We start from the raw sequence: 18,188 nt of genomic DNA, 5'->3' as shown, positions 1-18,188 counted from the left end.
CAAAGCATATTTTATTAAAATGATTTTAGCTATATCACAAATTTCATAATGCTATCTTAATTCTTTTTTTTTTTTTCATGCAATCTGTGAGTCATATTTTTAATCTACGATAATAATATAGCAGCAGGTATTTTGAAATCTGTGTGTAAGGACGCATAATATGATAGGGGGTTAAAGCTCTGACATTGTCACGTGGGGTTTAAATCCCCAGGGATGCTAGGAGCATGCTCAGTGCACACTCAGTATACAGCTCTGCAACCTGCATCCAGTAGAGCTCGGTGCAGCTACAGTATTTTGCTGGCCAGAAAGGTGCTGCACCAATGCAGAGCAAGGCAAAACAGCATACGTGAAGAAAATGAATGAATGCATGAGACAAATATTTAACCTTCCACTGCTGCTTTGGAGAATAAAAGGTAAGGAGGATGCTTTTATCATTTTTTTGCCAAGAATAGCATTTAATCATTTTGACCTCGAAAGAGATAACTGCTGTGTTTCTGTGATCCCAGAGATTTCGAATATAGAGCTTCACATGCATAATACAGATCTATAATTAAGGTTTTTATTTTTATTTTAACAACACTATTAAATCAAACCATGAAAAAAAAATAAAAGAGCCATCCAGCTATGCATTAATCATCATTCTGCTTGTGCGTCTCAGCTCTGTTTTGTGTATTGTTCATTTGTCCAGCTGTCTGCAATCCCTTTTCTATCCTCCTCCCTTCCCTATGCTCTCTCTCAGGTCACATGCTTGATCATCACTTATCCCCTCCCTTCCGATTCTTCCCTCAACGCACCACACTTCACACCCTGTCATAATTGTTACATACATGCAAATGTTACATGGTGCCTTGGACAGTATTTTTAACATAACTTGGAACTTAAATGCTAATTGCCTTATGGGCGCTTACAACTCTATTTATAGTCACCAGCTAATAGATTAGCTTGGCTGAATGACGAAGAGGATTTTGAACTATTTTTATACCTCAAATAAATCATAGGGGATCAAGGTAATTCTAATGCAAACTATACATTTTAAACCAAGTCTATCAAATGAGAAGCAATATCAGAATTTCGTAAAAATACTGGAATTACTTTTGCTTATTGTGGACATGGACAGACTGCAGAAATGTGCATGTATTATTAGTGACCTGAAACATAACTATAATTGTGACCGGGGTGGCTTTCAAATGTCATTTGTAAATAGCAATAGGCGCGATTGAACGCGCCCTGGATAGCGTTAAAGTCTTTAATATTCAATTCTTAAAATGTTGTTTGCTCTTAAAGCAGAATTCCACTTGTTTGTAAGTTTTATTAAAAGTCAGCAGCTACAAAAAGTGTTTTTAATAAACAGACACTCACCTGTCCCACGGTCCAGCAATGCAGCCGTCCGAAGCCACGCTTATCTCCCCCGCCTCTCCACTTTGCCGGTGTAACAACACATTTGGCGACCCATCACAGCGCTTCTACGGAAGTGACATTCCGTCGCCACCATCTTGGTACACCCCACACTCGTCCACAGTAAGAATACACTAAGAAGAGAGAAAGAAGACATGTTGTCACACCCACTGGAGTTTTGAATTTTACACGTATTTATAACAGTAAAGTGAGATTATATAGTGAAATACAGGATTTAGAAGTCTGTCTGACTACTTAGATGTTGAATTTTAAAAGCAGCGCCAGCCTTGCTCATCTCACAGGTTTTCTAATCTGACAGAAGTTTGCTGTTTTTAAAATTCAACATCCAACCAGTCAGATGGAGTTGTAAGTCCTGTATTTTACTATATAAACTCACTTTACTGTTCTAAATATGTGTAAAATGCAAAAAACTCCGGTGGGTGTAACAACATATCCGCTTTTTCCCTTCTTAGTGTATCCTTACTGTGAAGGACTGTGGGGTGTAGCAAGATGGTGGCGACAGAACGTCACTTCCGTAGCAAATTGCGATGGGTCAAGTGTTGGCACCCGGCTGTGATAGCTTGCGGCTTCACAGCCAGGTGGGCGCTGCGCATGCAGGAGTTGCGGTGCACACTTTTAGTGGCCAGCCAATCTTCTGGGATCTGTGACATGTCCCAGAAGATTGCAGAGAGCGAAGGGGAGAGGAAGATAAAGGATTAAAAGCGCCAGCAACGTGCCTAATGCTTTGCAGGTGCTTCGACAGCACTGGCCATTGATATCAATGGCAGAGCGGTGGATGCTGCTTACAGGACTTTTTTTTTCCCTGCCTGCAAGCGCACCACCCCAGTGTAAACGCGCTTGGGCTTTCACACTGGGGTGGCTTGAAATGTGCTATTTTTTTGTGCAAAAATGCCTGAAAAGCACCCCAGTGTGAAAGGGGTCTAAGGGGACGAGGAGTGCTTAAAGTGGAAGTTCCACTTTTGGGTGTTGTCACTTATAAAAACAGTTGCTCTTTTTCTTGTGAAAGTTAGTCGCAGTGTGTGTGTATATATATATATATATATATATATATATATATATATATATATATATATATATATATATATATATATATATATATATATATATATATATATATATATATATATATATATATATATATATTAGAGGTCGACCGATATGGGTTTTTCCCTGGCCGATGCCGATATTTAGAAATCATGGCGGCCGATAGCCGATATATGATGCTGATTTTTTTGGGCCGATATGTTAGGCCGATTTTATTTTATTTATTTATTTTTAATCCCCCTTGATCTAACACACCTTTCCCACTGGGGCGTTTTTAATGCGCTTTTGGGCTAAAAATGGCGCCTGCAAAATGGCTCCCCTGCAGTCTGTGTGAAAGACAGAGTGCTTTCACACTGAGGCGATGCGCTGGCAGGATCTTAGAAAAAAAAGTCCTGCAAGCAGCACGTTTGGAGTGGTGTACACCGCTCCTCCACCACTCCTGCCCATTGATATGAATGGGCACCACTGCCGAAGCGCATGCAATGCGATTTGGCAGCGGTGCTTCATGGGCGCATTTAACCTCTTCCTTGGCCGCTAGCTGGGTTATATGTGCCCCACTAGCAGCCAAATAGCACCGCTAAAATGATGGTAAAGAGCCGCTAAAACTTGCGTTTTACCATCAACGCCTGCCCGTTCCAGTGTGAAAGCAGTCTTCATAAGTGATACAGAAAATTTCTTACACTTAAACATTTATTAAACAAAACAAACCTCCAATCAGTTTACTTGTATGTATGATTTAGATAAAAAAAAAACAAAAAAAACTATATATTAAATAAAAACAGGTAGTCAAAACTTTTGGACAAAAAAAAAAAAAAATGGGCTAACTTTACTGTTTTTATTTTATTTTTATTTTTTAAATGGTGTATTTTTTTCCCAAAAAAATGCATTTGAAAGACCTCTGTGCAAATGCCGTGTGACATAAAATATTGCAACAACCGCTATTTTATTCCCTAGGATCTCTGCTAAAAAAATATATATCATTTTGGGGGGGTCTAAGTGATTTTCTGGCAGAAAATACAGGATTTTTACTTGTAAGCAACAAGTGTCAGAAAAGATTTAGTCTTTAAATGGTTAAACTGAGAACTTCTACACACTGAGATGACTTCATTCATTCAAGTGTAAACATTGTATCATTTTGTTCTTTTCTTGGCAGCCTGCCCAGAGAGGAGGAAAGATGACTCAGTCAACTTGCACTGACTTCTATACAGAAGTCATTTCAAAGTCCCGCTGTAGTTCTAAATCGGCTTTTTATCAGCACAATCGGCCGATTATTTAAAAAACGGCAAATATCGGCCGATATATCGGTCGACCTCTAATATATATATATATATATATATATATATATATATATATAATATACACAGTGCCTTGCGAAAGTATTCGGCCCCCTTGAACTTTTCAACCTTTTGCCACATTTCAGGCTTCAAACATAAAGATATAAAATTTAAATTTTTTGTGAAGAATCACCAACAAGTGGGACACAATTGTGAAGAGGAACGAAATCTATTGGATATTTTAAACTTTTTAGCAAATAAAAAAACTGAAAAGTGGTGCGTGCAAAATTATTCGGCCCCTTTACTTTCAGTGCAGCAAACTCACTCCAGAAGTTCAGCGAGGATCTCTGAATGATCCAATGTTGTCCTAAATGACTGATGTTGATAAATAGAATCCACCTGTGTGTAATCAAGTCTCTGTATAAATGCACCTGCTCTGTGATAGTCTCAGGGTTCTGTTGAAAGCACAGAGAGCATCATGAAGACCAAGGAACACACCAGGCAGGTCCGTAATACTGTTGTGGAGAAGTTTAACGCCGGATTTGGATACAAAAAGATTTCCCAAGCTTTAAACATCCCAAGGAGCACTGTGCAAGCGATCATTTTGAAATGGAAGGAGTATCAGAGCACTGCAAATCTACCAAGACCTGGCCGTCCCTCTAAACTTTCAGCTCAGACAAGGAGAAGACTGATCAGAGATGCAGCCAAGAGGCCCATGATCACTCTGGATGAACTACAGAGAACTACAGCTGAGGTGGGAGAGTCTGTCCATAGGACAACAATCAGTCGTACACTGCACAAATCTGGCCTTTATGGAAGAGTGGCAAGAAGAAAGCCATTTCTCAAAGATATCCATAAAAAGTCTCGTCTAAAGTTTGCCACAAGTCACCTGGGAGACACACCAAACATGTGGAAGAAGGTGCTCTGGTCAGATGAAACCAAAATCCAACTTTTTGCCCACAATGCAAAACGATATGTTTGGCGTAAAAGCAACACAGCTCATCACCCTCAACACACCATCCCCACTGTCAAACATGGTGGTTGGCAGCATCATGGTTTGGGCCTGCTTTTCTTCAGCAGGGACAGGGAAGATGGTTAAAATTGAGGGGAAGATGGATGCAGCCAAATACAGGACCATTCTGGATGAAAACCTGTTGGAGTCTGCAAAAGACCTGAAACTGGGACAGAGATTTATCTTCCAACAAGACAATGATCCCAAACATACAGCAAATTCTACAAAGGAATGGTTCACAAATAAACTTATCCAGGTGTTAGAATGGCCAAGTCAAAGTCCAGACCTGAATCCAATCGAGAATCTGTGGAAAGAGCTGAAAACTGCTGTTCACAAACGCTCTCCATCCAACCTCACTGAGCTCGAGCTGTTTTGCAAGGAAGAATGGGCAAGAATTTCAGTCTCTTGATGTGCAAAACTGATAGAGACATACCCCAAGCGACTTGCAGCTGTAATCGCAGCAAAAGGTGGCTCTACAAAGTATTAACGCAAGGGGGCCGAATCATTTTGCACGCACCACTTTTCATTTTTTTATTAGTTAAAAAAGTTTCAAAAATCCAATAGATTTCGTTCCACTTCACAATTGTGTCCCACTTGTTGGTAATTCTTCACAAAAAAAAATTTTTTATATCTTTGTTTGAAGCCTGAAATGTGGCAAAAGGTTGAAAAGTTCAATGGGGCCGAATACTTTCGCAAGGCACTGTATATATTATAGTTTTCTTCTTGTGGCTGAACTTTTTGCAAGTGGTGAAAAATATGTCCTATTTTTCCTATTTTGACAATGAGACAGAAAGTGAAGAGATATCTTCCCAATGGGACACAGATGGAAAAAAATTTAGGTTTTGTGCTGCCCTAGGCCTGACTAAATTCATACACCCTCTAATTTAAATACGCCCCACCCTTCCTGTCAAGGCCACACTCCTTCATATTTAAGACCCGCCCTATCATCATTAAACAACACCTTGCCCCGTAAATCTCCCCCATAGCAACTAAAATCCTCACCCTCATATAACCCCTTCCAATACAAACCCCCCTTCTCAGCAGAAACCTTTGCCTCAACTTCCCCTTTTCCAGCGCAAATCCTCCTCTTAGCAGAAATCCTCCCCCATTTCTCCCTCCCAGCATAAATTCCCCCTCTTAGCAAAAATCCTCTACCAGCAAAAATTCCCCCTCTCAGCAAAAATTCTCCCCCTCCCAGCATACATCCCCCCTCTCAGCTATAATCCTTCCCCCATCTCACGCTCATAAAAAAAAATCCTCCCCTATCTCAAGCCGGTGCCTCCTTCTCCCCCCTCTCAGTACAACCCCCCCACAGCTGCTTCTCCTATTCTGTAAGAGCAGCCGGCTTTGCTGGGACTTGTAGTGCCCTCTGGGGGGCTGAGATATGGCAGCTTCCTAGCTGGGATTTGTAGTGCCCTCTGTGGGGGGGGCTGAGATACTGGGACTTGTAGTGCCCTCTGTGGGGGGCTGGGATATGCTATCCAAACACAGCATTAGGAGACTGCACAGCCTGACAGTCACTCCTTGGCTGCCATACCCTTCGCCCCACTCTCCCCTTATAGCACTGCATGGTGGGGCAGTGAACATGATTTCCCCTTCTCTAAACACACGTCTTGGCTTGCAGACCCCGGCGCAGCACACAAGGCTGCAGATCACTCTGCCACTGGTCAGGCACCTTGGGACTTGGGAATACCCCACTGCGCTGGAGGCTTTATCTGTACGGGAGGAGGCTGTGGGAGCCAGGAGTCGGGAGATGGGTTGGGGGAAGTTTTCCTGTGGGGGTGGCTTTTTTGCCGCCCCCCGCAAAGTGCCGCCCTAGTCCTAGGCCTTGTCGGCCTAGGCCAAGACACAGCACTGGTTCCATTTCAAATATTTATCATTACTTCCTGTCCCATAGCCAAACTCCCTCATCACTTCCTCCCATGCTCGCCTCCAGGACTTTTCCAGAGCCTCTCCAATCCAATGGAACTCCTTACCCCAATCTGTCCGATTATCTCCTACTCTTTTAGACGATCACTGAAAACCCTTCTCTTCAGAAAAGCCTATCCTACCCACAGCTAACAACTGTATTTTAATTTTCTCCATCTGATCATCCCCCACAGTTATTGGGGCCACCCTGCAACCCCCCCCCCCCCCCCACAACTGCAACCCGCCCCACAACTGCATGCTTCTGCAGGGTGCAAGGGGTTAAAGTAGGTGGTGAGAAAGCAACACAATGCTGCATTCTTTAACTCCTTGTTTGCTGTAATGTACAAGGTTGCAGGACACTTGCAGAGTGGCCTCATTCACTTGAATGGGTCATGCTCGGCAGGTGCTACTGCTATACTGCATTGTTCTCTGTTTGATGCTCTGGGGTGGCAGGTCGACAAGACCAGACCATGATCTATCAGTCACCTGGCCGCAATCTACCAGCGATCTACGGGTTGCTGACCTCTGCTGTAGAGGAAAAATGTGTATATTTACCTCTTCTGAGGGTGCTCTGGTCCAGTCACATATTTGGCTCCCAGGAGAGAGGAGGAACAGCCAACAACAGATGCCCCATAGTAAACCTATGGGTTACGCCACCGCCCAGGAATTCCTTCCATGATCAGCAATCTCTTCTATCTCCTGAAGCTGGCCGCTGGGGAAATCATGTGACTGGGTTGGAGTGCCCTCAGGAGTAAGTAAGCATATGCATCTGAATTTTACAGGGTTGTTTAAATAGGATTTAGAAATGGGGGGGGGGGGGGGGTGTCAGTTTTAGGCTTAGTTGGATTGATCCTGGACTTCCTCTTTAATGGCCCATTGGTGTTTTTAGTGGTAGGCAGGGGTTAATATTTGGACTGGTTTAAGAACTCCCAAAAACCACATTCCATCTTCAAGGGATAAGAAGCTAATGCTGGAAGCCATAGTTTCAGTTTTTATTGATCAGCACAGAAAGCGGTGTACCCATTTTTCTAGTAAAGATATATTTGGGAAAGTTCAGGTCTATGTTATATCTATTTAATTTCCTTTATGAAGCCAGCAAAGTTTATTATGGAGATTCTGTTGACCACCATTTCAGTCGCAAAGTCAACAGTCATATTGGATGCTATCTGTAGACCTGAGATAAGCATTCCTTCATATTCTTACCTAGTGTTTCTCAGCTTCAGTTCTCAAGGCGCCCCAATAGGTTATGTTTTCAGGCTTTCCATTATTTTGAACAGCTGATTTGATTAGTTTCACTGCCTTAGTAATTATGACAGCCGTTTCATCTGAGGGAAATACTGAAAAGGTGACCTGTTGGGGCTTTTGAGGACTGAAGTTGAGAAATACTGTTCTAACCCATCCAGCATTTCATCAATATTTCAGGTTTGCAGTTTGGGATGCTCACTATCAGTTTGTATGCCTCTCATTTGGTCTCAGTTCAGTCCTGCAAACTTGCTCTAGGACTCTTCTGGCCTCCTTCATTTGGATGGTTTAAAAATTTTCCATTATCTGGGCGAGGTCGTAAGAGATACAAAGAAATATTTAATTTCTCACTGATTGATGGATCCCACAGAATATATGATCAATACCCAGAAAACTCAGTTGAATCTGTTACAGATACTACAATATCTAGAAATGATCTTCCACACAACACAAGAGGCAGCTCACAAACATGCCTTTCTCTGCAGCCTTTGCTGCACTGGACAGTGGATGAATGGGAAGTTCTCTGTGCTGAGCGGCTTCCTGTTCATTAACAAACTGAAGAAGTTTACTATGCTTGAGTTATGATTAAACACAGTAAGTGAGTGAGCTCACTAAGTTCATTTAGAAAAGGAAGGGGCCAGTAAATGACATTGATTAGCGCCTTCCCCCATCCTTCTGAAACCACCCCTGCAGCAGCCAGGGGATGAGGAGAGGAGGGGAGCTAGCAGCACTGTGGTGGGTGGGGGGCACAACATGGGGGGGATTGATTAGGGTATGCCCAGGCACATCCCCCTGTGCACACCTATGACAAGAGGGTCTTTTTTTCCCGAAGATCTCCCAGTTGATATCAACAGCTAATGTGCAAAAGAGGGTGCGCATTTTGTGTTGGTGAGAGAGTATATGAGGGTTTGCAGGTCTGATGAATTCTTCAAACTCTGCAATGGCATCTTCAGTTTGCTTTTCTGCGGCAGTGGGATCTTTTGTTGCTGAACAAGAAGATTTATCTTCTCCTATTTGTCAAACAATCCTTAACATGGAGAACAAGGCCTGCCAATCTGAATCAGAGTTTTTCCTTTATTATTATTGGGGTGATCACACTTACCACAAAGCCATTCCAAAGGGATGGAGAGCCTTTTGCTCTGACCAATACACTCTTTCCTATAGCTGAAAGCAGCAAGAGAATGTAAGGCCGCGTACACACGGGCAGACTGTTCGCCCAACTTTGTCCGCTGAACAGTGTTTCAGCGGACAGTCCGCTCGTGTGTGGGCTTCAGCGGACAGTTTCAGCGGACAGTCTGACGAACAAAGTTTTTCGTAATTTCCGTAAAACTGTCCGCTGAAACTTGGTTTGAGCGGACAGTCCGCTCGTGTGTAGGCTTGTTCGTCAACCTAAGTTCCGCGCATACTCAGAAAGGATTTACACGCCGAAGGTTGCATTGCAGTGTATAGGACGTCGTTTTCTAGTCCCGTCGTACGTGCCGTTCACGTCATCGCGCACGGTTTCAGCGGACTGTTCGTTCATCGTGTGTGGTCAAGTCCGTTCATGCTAATTTTGAGCGGACTGTTTGTCAAACTGTTTGACGAACAAGGTTGGGCGAACAGTCCGCGCGTGTGTACGCGGCCTTAGCCTTCAAATCGACAAGATGGCTATGGCTTATATCTCAAGAAGGGACAAAGAATTTGCCCTTTTTTTGATTGCTGCAGGAATGTTTTACAGGGCAGAACAGAACGTCATTTGTCTGACATCCTCTTACTTTTTGAGCTCACAGAATCCATGTTTTAAGACCACAACAAATGGTTGCTAAATAACATGTACCTTGATAAGATCTTCACGAGATGGGGTACGCCAGAAGTAGACCTCATGGCAACACCATCCAACACTCATCTGTAGTATTCTTTGCTTATTAGTATCCATATTCCCGGGTCAGGAAATGTATCCAATCGTCTTCCAGGGCAGTATCCAAGATATAGGCTCCTCCTTCCTGCAACAGGAAACACATTATAAACTTGTTAGTCTCACCTATGTGCCTGTGTTGTTTTGTGTTTCCTCCGGACCCACAGGAGCTGCAAACGTTTGTTATTTTATCCATTTTATTCTGTGCTTTCTGCAGGGGACTCCCTGACCAGCATCCCATCCAGCCCACGGGGCCTTGGGAGGGCGAACAGGGGCTGCAATCTGAGCCTCAAAGCTCTACCTGAAGTTTCACCCCTACAGAGGGGTATGCAACTATCCCCCCCCCCCCCAGCTCCAGTACATGCCGCCGGCATTTTTCCCCTCAACTACTGCTCCTCGATGGCCGAGCCCCGCACTCCAGGTGAGAGGTTCCCTCGCTGTGCAGGCAACATGGCCATTGACCCTCCTGCCCACTGATTGTTTTCCACTCACATACCACAGACATCTCCACAAAATCCCCTCATTTGTGGTCCTGGGAGGTGTAGCAAGATGGCGCCGAGACGTCGGACGAATCATTTCCGGTCATGCGGTCTGGTGGAGGCTAGAGCCTCCAGGGAAAGCACTAGAGTGAGTCACTTCTGGTGACATAACTTCCGGTCAGCTGCAGCGCAGATTTAAAATAGGCACAAAAGGCCTTAAATGCTCCCCTCCCTATTGGAAACCCAGGGAGGAGGATGTGGTAGGTGCAGGTGTGTCCACCAACAAGCACTGGGTTAGCTGTAGGCGGGGCTGGAGCAGGAAGGGCTCACTATGCATAGGATGCCGGTGGCTGGCCAAGTCATACGCTTCTGCACCCTGCCCTACAGATCCTGTCAGGACAACTCAAAAGTAAACCAGAGCACTCTGGAGTCACATAGTTACATAGTTAGGTTGATTAAAGACACCAGTCCATCCAGTTCAACCTGAGTGAGTGTCTACAATTGTCCCTATCCCTGTACATTGCACACTCACATCGGTCCCTACCCTCAAGGAGCCCACAATCCAAGGTCCCCATTCATACACTAGGGCCAATTTTGGACAGAAGCCAAGTAACCTACTTGCATGTCTTTGGAGTGGGGGAGGAAACCGGAGTACCCGGAGGAAACCCACACAGGCACAGGGAGAACATGCAAACTCCAGGCAGGTAGTGTCATGGTTTGGATTTGAACCAGCAACCCTTGTTACTGCTAGGCGAGAGTGCTAACCACTACATCACTGTCACCTCTGTCTTTACCTCCCTACAAACCGTAGATTTGCATTATACACCGCCAACCTCACTCAGGCCCTTTGTGCTTACTTGCAGGCAAAGGGCCCTGAGGAAAAAAGGGCACAGACCAGAGCAAAGCATGTGCCTCTTGCGGTCATCGTTTTTTCCAAGTGGAAAAAGCCACTATGCCAAAAATACATAAACAAAATGGCTCAGTCTCATCTAGTGCGACTTGACATGCGACTTGAGGACTGCAAGGTCGCATGACAAGTCATACCCCATGACTTCCAATGAGTACCATTCATATGTGTGCAACTTCAAGTCGCAGCGACATCAAAGTGGTCCCTGCACTACTTTGGTCCCACTTTGATGTGACTTGAGGTCCATAGACCTCAAGAATACACAGGCATGGTTGCATCAAAACTGCATAAAAAAATTGCGTGACTTTCAGGTCGTAATAGTGGAAACCTAGCCTAAAGGCTATAGCAGACACACTGGGTATCAAAGAGCAAAAAGCGCCGCAGGGCTATCCCTGCACTACAAAATATACAAGGGGTTGCAGCCCAGAAAACCTAGAACTTTCCAGTGCATCAAACTCTCAAAAGCATAGTCAAGAGGGAGTGGGATAAGCCAAAGGAGAAGCTCTTCATACCAGCTGTGGTCAAGCGCAGGTATCCATTTGCAGAGGAAGATGCTAAGACTTGGGCAAAATGTTACAAAGTGGATGCCTCCCTCGTGAGAGTCGCAAAAACAACTCAGAGGTTTTGATGATGCGGAGCAGGGAAAATAGGGGTGGCAATTTTGAATCCGGCTATGGCTTCCACCTGCACAGCTCGCACCCTGTTAGCTGGCTGCCTCAACTGAAAGAGTTGCTAAGAGACACGCCAAGGGAAGAATTAATGAGGACCATTCCCACACTAACCAGAATGGCAGCTTTCCTAGAACATGGCTCAGCTGAAATAGCAAGATATCTCTTTCACACTGGGTCGTTTTGCAGGCGCTTTTGTGCTAAAAATAACACCTGCAAACCGACCTGAAACAGCCGCTGCTGTCTCTCCAATGTGAAAGCCCCACTGGAGCGGTGCGCTAGCAGGACGGTAAAAAAAGTCCTGCTAGCAGCATCTTAGGAGCGGTGTGTACAGCGCTCCTTCACCGCTCCTGCCCATTTAAATCAATGGGGCAGCGCAGCTATACTGTGCTTTGCAGTGGTTTTAACCCTTTCAGGGCTGCTAGCAGGGGGTTTTAACGCCTGCTAGCACCGAATACCGCTGCTAAAAATAGTGCCATTTTATTGCAGATGCCGCTCCTGCCCCAGAGTGAAATGGGCCTTAGTGAGGAGAGCCCTGTGGCTGGAAGTCATGGGAGGGGACATCGCCTCCAAGAATAGACTATGCGGGATCCCATTTACAGGAAATTTTTTGTTCGGGCCAGACCTGTTAACGTTCCTGGACAGGACCGCAGCAAAGAACAAAGGGTTCCCCCAAGCAAAAAAGCAGGGGAAGGCGCCATTTCGTCATCCTAGGAGATTTAACATGGAAGCCGCTCAACAGAAGAGCGGATGTATGCATGGCCACAATACCCTTGCAAGAAGCATACTTGCATGTACCCATAAAGAAAAGTCATCAAAGATACCTAATGCCGCTTACACGCGACCAGACTTTCCGGCAGACTAGGTCCAACGGGATCAGTCCACCAAACAATCCGATTGTGTCTGGGCTAATCCGATTGTTTTTCGTTATAAAAATCTAACGGACCTAGAAATAGAACATGTCAAATCAAATCACATCAGATCTGTCCGACAGACTCAATTCCTATGGGGAAAACCATTAGTCTGTGTGCTGGTCCGAAGGACCAAATACGACACAAGGGAAGCTATTGGCTACTGGCTATTGAACTTCCTTTTTTTAGTCCTGTCTTACGGACTTTCTAAAGGACTTAGTCCGTTCGTCTGTGTCCAAGTCCGTTCGTTCAGAAGTCCGACAGAACTCTGCTGAAAAGTCCATCGGGAAGACCGTCAGACCGAGTCTGCTGGAAAGTCCGGGCGTGTGTACGCGGCATAAGGTTCCTGATCCAGGGGCCGATGGCTACCCTGCATCTGCAGTACATATCTTTTGCCTTTCAGCATCTCTTCTGCACCCAGAATCTTCTCAAAAAATGATGGCAGAAGCGCTAAAGGGCCTGAGGCAGCAGGGCATAGGTGTGATATCATACCTAGACAATCTGCTGTTCTTTGCAGATACAGCAAAGAACCTAAACAATAACCTCTGCGCAAGTATTTCCTATCCACAAAACCTGGGGTGGATAGTAAATACAGAAAAATTGCAGCTGACCCCAAGCCAACAGTGGTATTCTTGGATTATGTGCTAGATGCCAGAGTAACCAAAACCTTCACAATGGAAGAAAAGAATGAGGAAATGCTAGTACTGATGATGTCCTTGATCCCAGCCATCACCTGGGCACAGCTCCACATGAGGCCTCTACAGAATCACATTTTGACCCTGTGGAATGATGATCCATCAACCTTAGAGATGTCCATTCATGTCCCTCGGTCAAACAATCTCTCGTCAGTGGTGGCTAGGTCCGCTCCGTTATGCAGAGGGGCGCAGATGGGCGCAAGCCAACCCTGTGAGGATCACCAAGAATGGGGGGCACACATTAGGGATCTCTGTACACAGGGGAAATGTAACTCCAGATGGTTCCAGAGCCTCCTTGTATATGAGGGAATTAAAAGCTGTAGAGGAAGCGCGGACAGCATTGAAACCAGCTATCCAGGGCAGAGATGCCCGGATTCAGTAAGACCATGCCACAACGAAAGAACATAAAACAGACAGAGTGCTCTCTAAACCAAGCTACCTTCTTGTGGATCACGCAGACCTGGAGAGTGCCAGAGGTAGATCTGTTTACCTCAAAGACAAATTCGAAACTGCCAAGGTTCTTCTTGCTTGATCCCACAGAGGGCAACATCAGAATGGATACGTTAAATCAAAGCTTGGCACACCAGCTGTGTTATGCATCTCCTCTAACCGCTCTAATACCAAAGGTAAGCCAAAGAATCAGGGAAGAAAGGGCAACAGTGATACTCATAGCACCTCACTAGCCCCAGGGATCATAGTTCAGTCACTCGAAGAAACTGTCTCCAGCCGCAGCTGATACAGCAAGACCTACTATCACGAGGGCCAGTCAACCACCCGAATCACAAACTCATGAAGGTTTTGGCTTGGTTACTGAGGCTGCAGAACTGTTGGGCAAAGTGATCAACCCCCAGCCAGTAGAAAATCCATAACTAGAGTGAGAAGAATGTTTGTCTCCTGGTACGGGAACAAACAGGATTCCAAAAGAGAATCATCCCAGCAATTCGGGATTTCCTGCAGGAGGGAGCAGACTTGAACCTCTCTCAGAGCATGCAGAAGGTACAAGTGGCAGCACCCCCCCCCCCCCCCCTGTCTGGACACCAGATTAGCAAAGGACCCATTTATAAAGCGATTCCTGATCTCGTCAAATAGAGCCAGACCTGCTAAAGTCGTCAGAACTCCGTCATGGGACTTCTCCACAGTGCTCTCAGGATTCTTTCTGACATTTGAACCACTGGAGGAGTGCTCAAATCTTACACTAACAACTGCACTCTTATGCCGCGTACACATGACTGGACTTTCTGGCAGACTAGGTACGATGGTCTTCCCGACAGACTTTCGGCAGAGTTCTGACAGACTTTCCGAACGGATTTGGCCACACACAAGGACACCAAAGTCAGACGGATTCGAACGTGATGACGTACGACCAGACTAGAATAAGGAAGTTCATAGCCAGTAGCCAATAGCTGTCCTAGCATCAGTTTTCGTCTGTCAGACTAGCATGCAGACAAACAGATTTTTCAATTGGACTCAAGTCCATCAGAAAGATTTGAAACATGTTTTAAAACTAAAGTCCATCTGATTTTTAGACAGCAAAGGTCTGATGAAGCCCACACGATTGAATTGTCCAGCAGATTTTTTCTGTTGGACCTTTGCTGGCGAAAAGTCCAGTCGTGTGTACGCAGCATAAGAGGCCCTAGCATTGGCCAGGGGAGTGGGTGAAAGTCAAGGTTTTTTACATGATGGAACCCTACTGTCTGATCCAGACAGATAAAATAGTCCTCTCACCAAACCAAGTTTTTCTGCCAAAAGTCTCTTCAACCTTCCACAGGATGCAGAATGTGGTTATCCCATCTCTTCCTAAGTCAATGGATAGCAGAAAAAAGACACATACAACAAGCTAGACGTAATACTCATAGCTTATCTCGAGAGAACAAAGGGCTGGCAAAGAACTACCACGTCATTTGTCCTCAATGCAGGAGTCAATAAGACAAAACAGGCATCGAGAAGCACGAAGGCCAGATGGATAAACCTTGCCATACAGATGGCCTATTGGGCAAAAAACCTTGCCCCCAAGTGGGGTCAAAGCCTACTCGACCAAAGCCTGGGCAACCTCCGTCGCAGAAAAGCCAGGGGCAACTCCAGAGCAGATCTGCAGGGCAACAACATGATCAGGGTTCAGTACCTTCGGGGCACTACTGCATCGACCAGCTGTCAATGGGGGTGAGCTCAGGCGTGTTCGCATGGTCCATGTGCTGAGCCCGCCAAGAAGTCGTCGCATCGCTGCGCTAATCACAGGCAGTGAGACATTGCCCCGATGTGCGGCTGCAGAGATGGGGCAATGTCTCACTGCCTGTGATTAGCAACTTCCTGGCGGGCTCAGCACGTAGACCATGTGAACACGCCTGAGCTCATCCCTAGCTGTCAAGACCAGACATTGGTCGCAAGGTGCTCCAGGCCTTATCCCCATGCTAGTAAGTATTGTTTGATACATCCTCTTGGATGCTGCCCTGGAAGACGATTGGAGAAAACAGAGTTAGGTACCTAGTAACTCTTTTTCTAAGACGTCTTCCAGGGCAGCACTAGTTCCCACCCTAAGCGATGATACCAGGTATTGTGGGGACACATTGGCTTACTGAGAATTCCTTCAGTGCTTTAATACTACTGAGGCACACAGGTGAGACTAACAAGTTTATAATGGTGGACTAATGCATTTCCTGTTGCAGGAAGAAGGAGCCTATCTCTCGGATGCTGCCCTGGAAGACTTCTTAGAAAAAGAGTTACCAGGTACCTAACTCTGTTTTTTTTTTTTTTATTTCTTTTTTTACAAACCTTTTTTATTGAGGAAATAAAGTAATATGGTCATTTGACAGTATATAACACTTAATAGATGTTATAGGTACATTTATGAAAATCAAAATGGTAACAAAAAGAAAAAAATAAATACAATTTTTGAAGCATCCAAGAAAAGATTAAACGAAATGCAGACCATCAATATCTGACATAGCGTGTCTTGTTAGATGTGGGGGGAGGGTATATCTGAGTGTTATAATTTTGTAAGGTCTGGCTACCCATGCTGGTGTTCAATCTTGTGGTAGTAGGATATTTCTATGATATTTTGTTCGTTTTTTTTTTTTTTTATCACAGATGAGACTTTTGCTGAGTTTATGGGGGTTATTTATGAAAGGCAAATCCACTTTGCACTGCAAGTGCACTTGGAAGTGCAGTTGCTCTAAATCTAAGGGGTACATCTGAAATGAGGGGAAGCTCTGCTGATTTTATCATCCAATCATGTGCAAACTAAAATGCAGCTTTTTTTTTTTTCCTTGTATGTCCCCCTCGACTTTACTTCCAAGTGCACTTGCAGTGCAAAGTGGATTTTCCTTTCGTAAATAACCCCCTATGTCTTCCCTCTAACATCATTCATCCTAAAGACACTGCTAAAGATTGCTAAAGATTGCCATAAACTGAAATAGGTTGAAAATTCACCAGTGCAGCAGGGACTGGTTTAATTTTGATCAGTGTGTGTCCGTCTCTGCTCAAAAGGAGTGGATCAAATGCTCAGTGAGGAATGTTGAAAAATTGTATTTTGATCATTAGCTGCAGCCGCTGATCCCTGAATCCTGACACTAGTGTGAGCCACCATCAGAATACAATGTGCCAGAGCCACCAAGAAAGGAAAATAATGGTAAGTAAGTATGGATAACAATTTTCTGTATTCTGACTAACTAAAATTGTGCAGTATGCTTATATGGAACCCGAAGGGACAGTGCCCAGTGTGTGCAAACATTGCAGCTTTTCAAAGTATTTGCCTTTTTTTTGTTTTGTTTCCCAGTTACCTAAAGGATATTGGTAAATGTGATAAAAGTACATAACATATAAATATTGTCATTATACAAATAAGGAGGTTGGAGACAGCACAGTATGAAATAATATAGTCAAGTCTGCTGAAACATGATGGGAAGGTAACACCAAGCTAAGCATAGATTACCAGGGGATAAAAGAGCTCTTGGTCACATTTACAGATACCAGTTCAGCTTTGTCTTCGATATTTTGTAGGTAATGCCATCTATATATATTGTGTACAATACATGTATATGTTTATAAATAAATGTTGATATACAGTATAATATATGATAGGTATAATGAAAAATTGCACAAGTTATCCCTAAATCAAGGCTAATGTACCAGAGTAGGGTTGCCACCTCATCCCTTTTTCAACCTGATTATGTAACCATGTAACTAAGTCTCAGTTCAACCACAAGACATTCAGCTTCAATTCAGTCTGAGTGCCCAGATTACTTATTTCTACATAAACTGCCAGTAGAAAAGAATGCATGGTAACAATGTGGAGACAGGGAAGAAAAAAAGTAGAAAAAAAGACATCAAGAAGGGGCATTTTAAAGCGACCCTCCACCCTCGAGTGGAAGTTCCGCTCATATAATCCAGGTATCTGCACCCACCTCTGGGAATATCTAGCCGCAGATGCCCCCCCCCCCCCCCCCGTTGTGTTCTGGGAAACACACAGTTCCCAGGACACAACGTGGACCAGTCAAGACGCGCATGCGCAGTAGGGAACAGGGCAGTGAAGCCGCAGCACTTCACTTCCCGATTCCCTGACAGAGGATGGCTGCGGGGGCAGCCGAAAGACGAGTGATTGCTCGTCATCTGCTGCCAACACCGCTGGATCCTGGAACAGGTAAGTGTCCATTTATTAAAAGTCGGCAGCAGCAGTAATTGTAGCTGCTGACTTTTAATATTTTTTTTTTCAGGTGACACTCCTCTTTAAACAAATGCTGAG

At 44.6% G+C, this 18,188-nt stretch overlaps 1 protein-coding gene across 4 annotated transcripts in view; it reads left to right on the top strand.

Annotated features, from left to right (window-relative positions):
- The first annotated feature begins 243 nt into the window (after nt 1-243).
- The window catches only part of PLEKHA6 (pleckstrin homology domain containing A6), a 1,584,742-nt gene continuing 1,566,797 nt past the window's right edge, over nt 244-18,188 (top strand). For 2 of the 4 annotated variants that reach the window (XM_077481240.1, XM_077481238.1), the window contains exons 1-2: nt 244-413; nt 16,988-17,075. The gene's annotated coding sequence lies outside the window, so the exon portion shown is untranslated. The remainder of the gene's footprint in view (nt 414-16,987; nt 17,076-18,188) is intronic. The other 2 variants (XM_077481242.1, XM_077481239.1) reach the window with 1 other exon arrangement.

The sequence above is a fragment of the Lithobates pipiens genome, unplaced genomic scaffold (assembly GCF_037356315.1).
Source record: "Lithobates pipiens isolate NorthernLeopardFrog02 unplaced genomic scaffold, aLitPip1_a1.2 Scaffold_16, whole genome shotgun sequence".
Lineage (NCBI taxonomy): Eukaryota > Metazoa > Chordata > Amphibia > Anura > Ranidae > Lithobates > Lithobates pipiens.
Note: the sequence above shows the minus strand (reverse complement) of the source record. Positions and strands in the feature narration are given on the sequence as shown.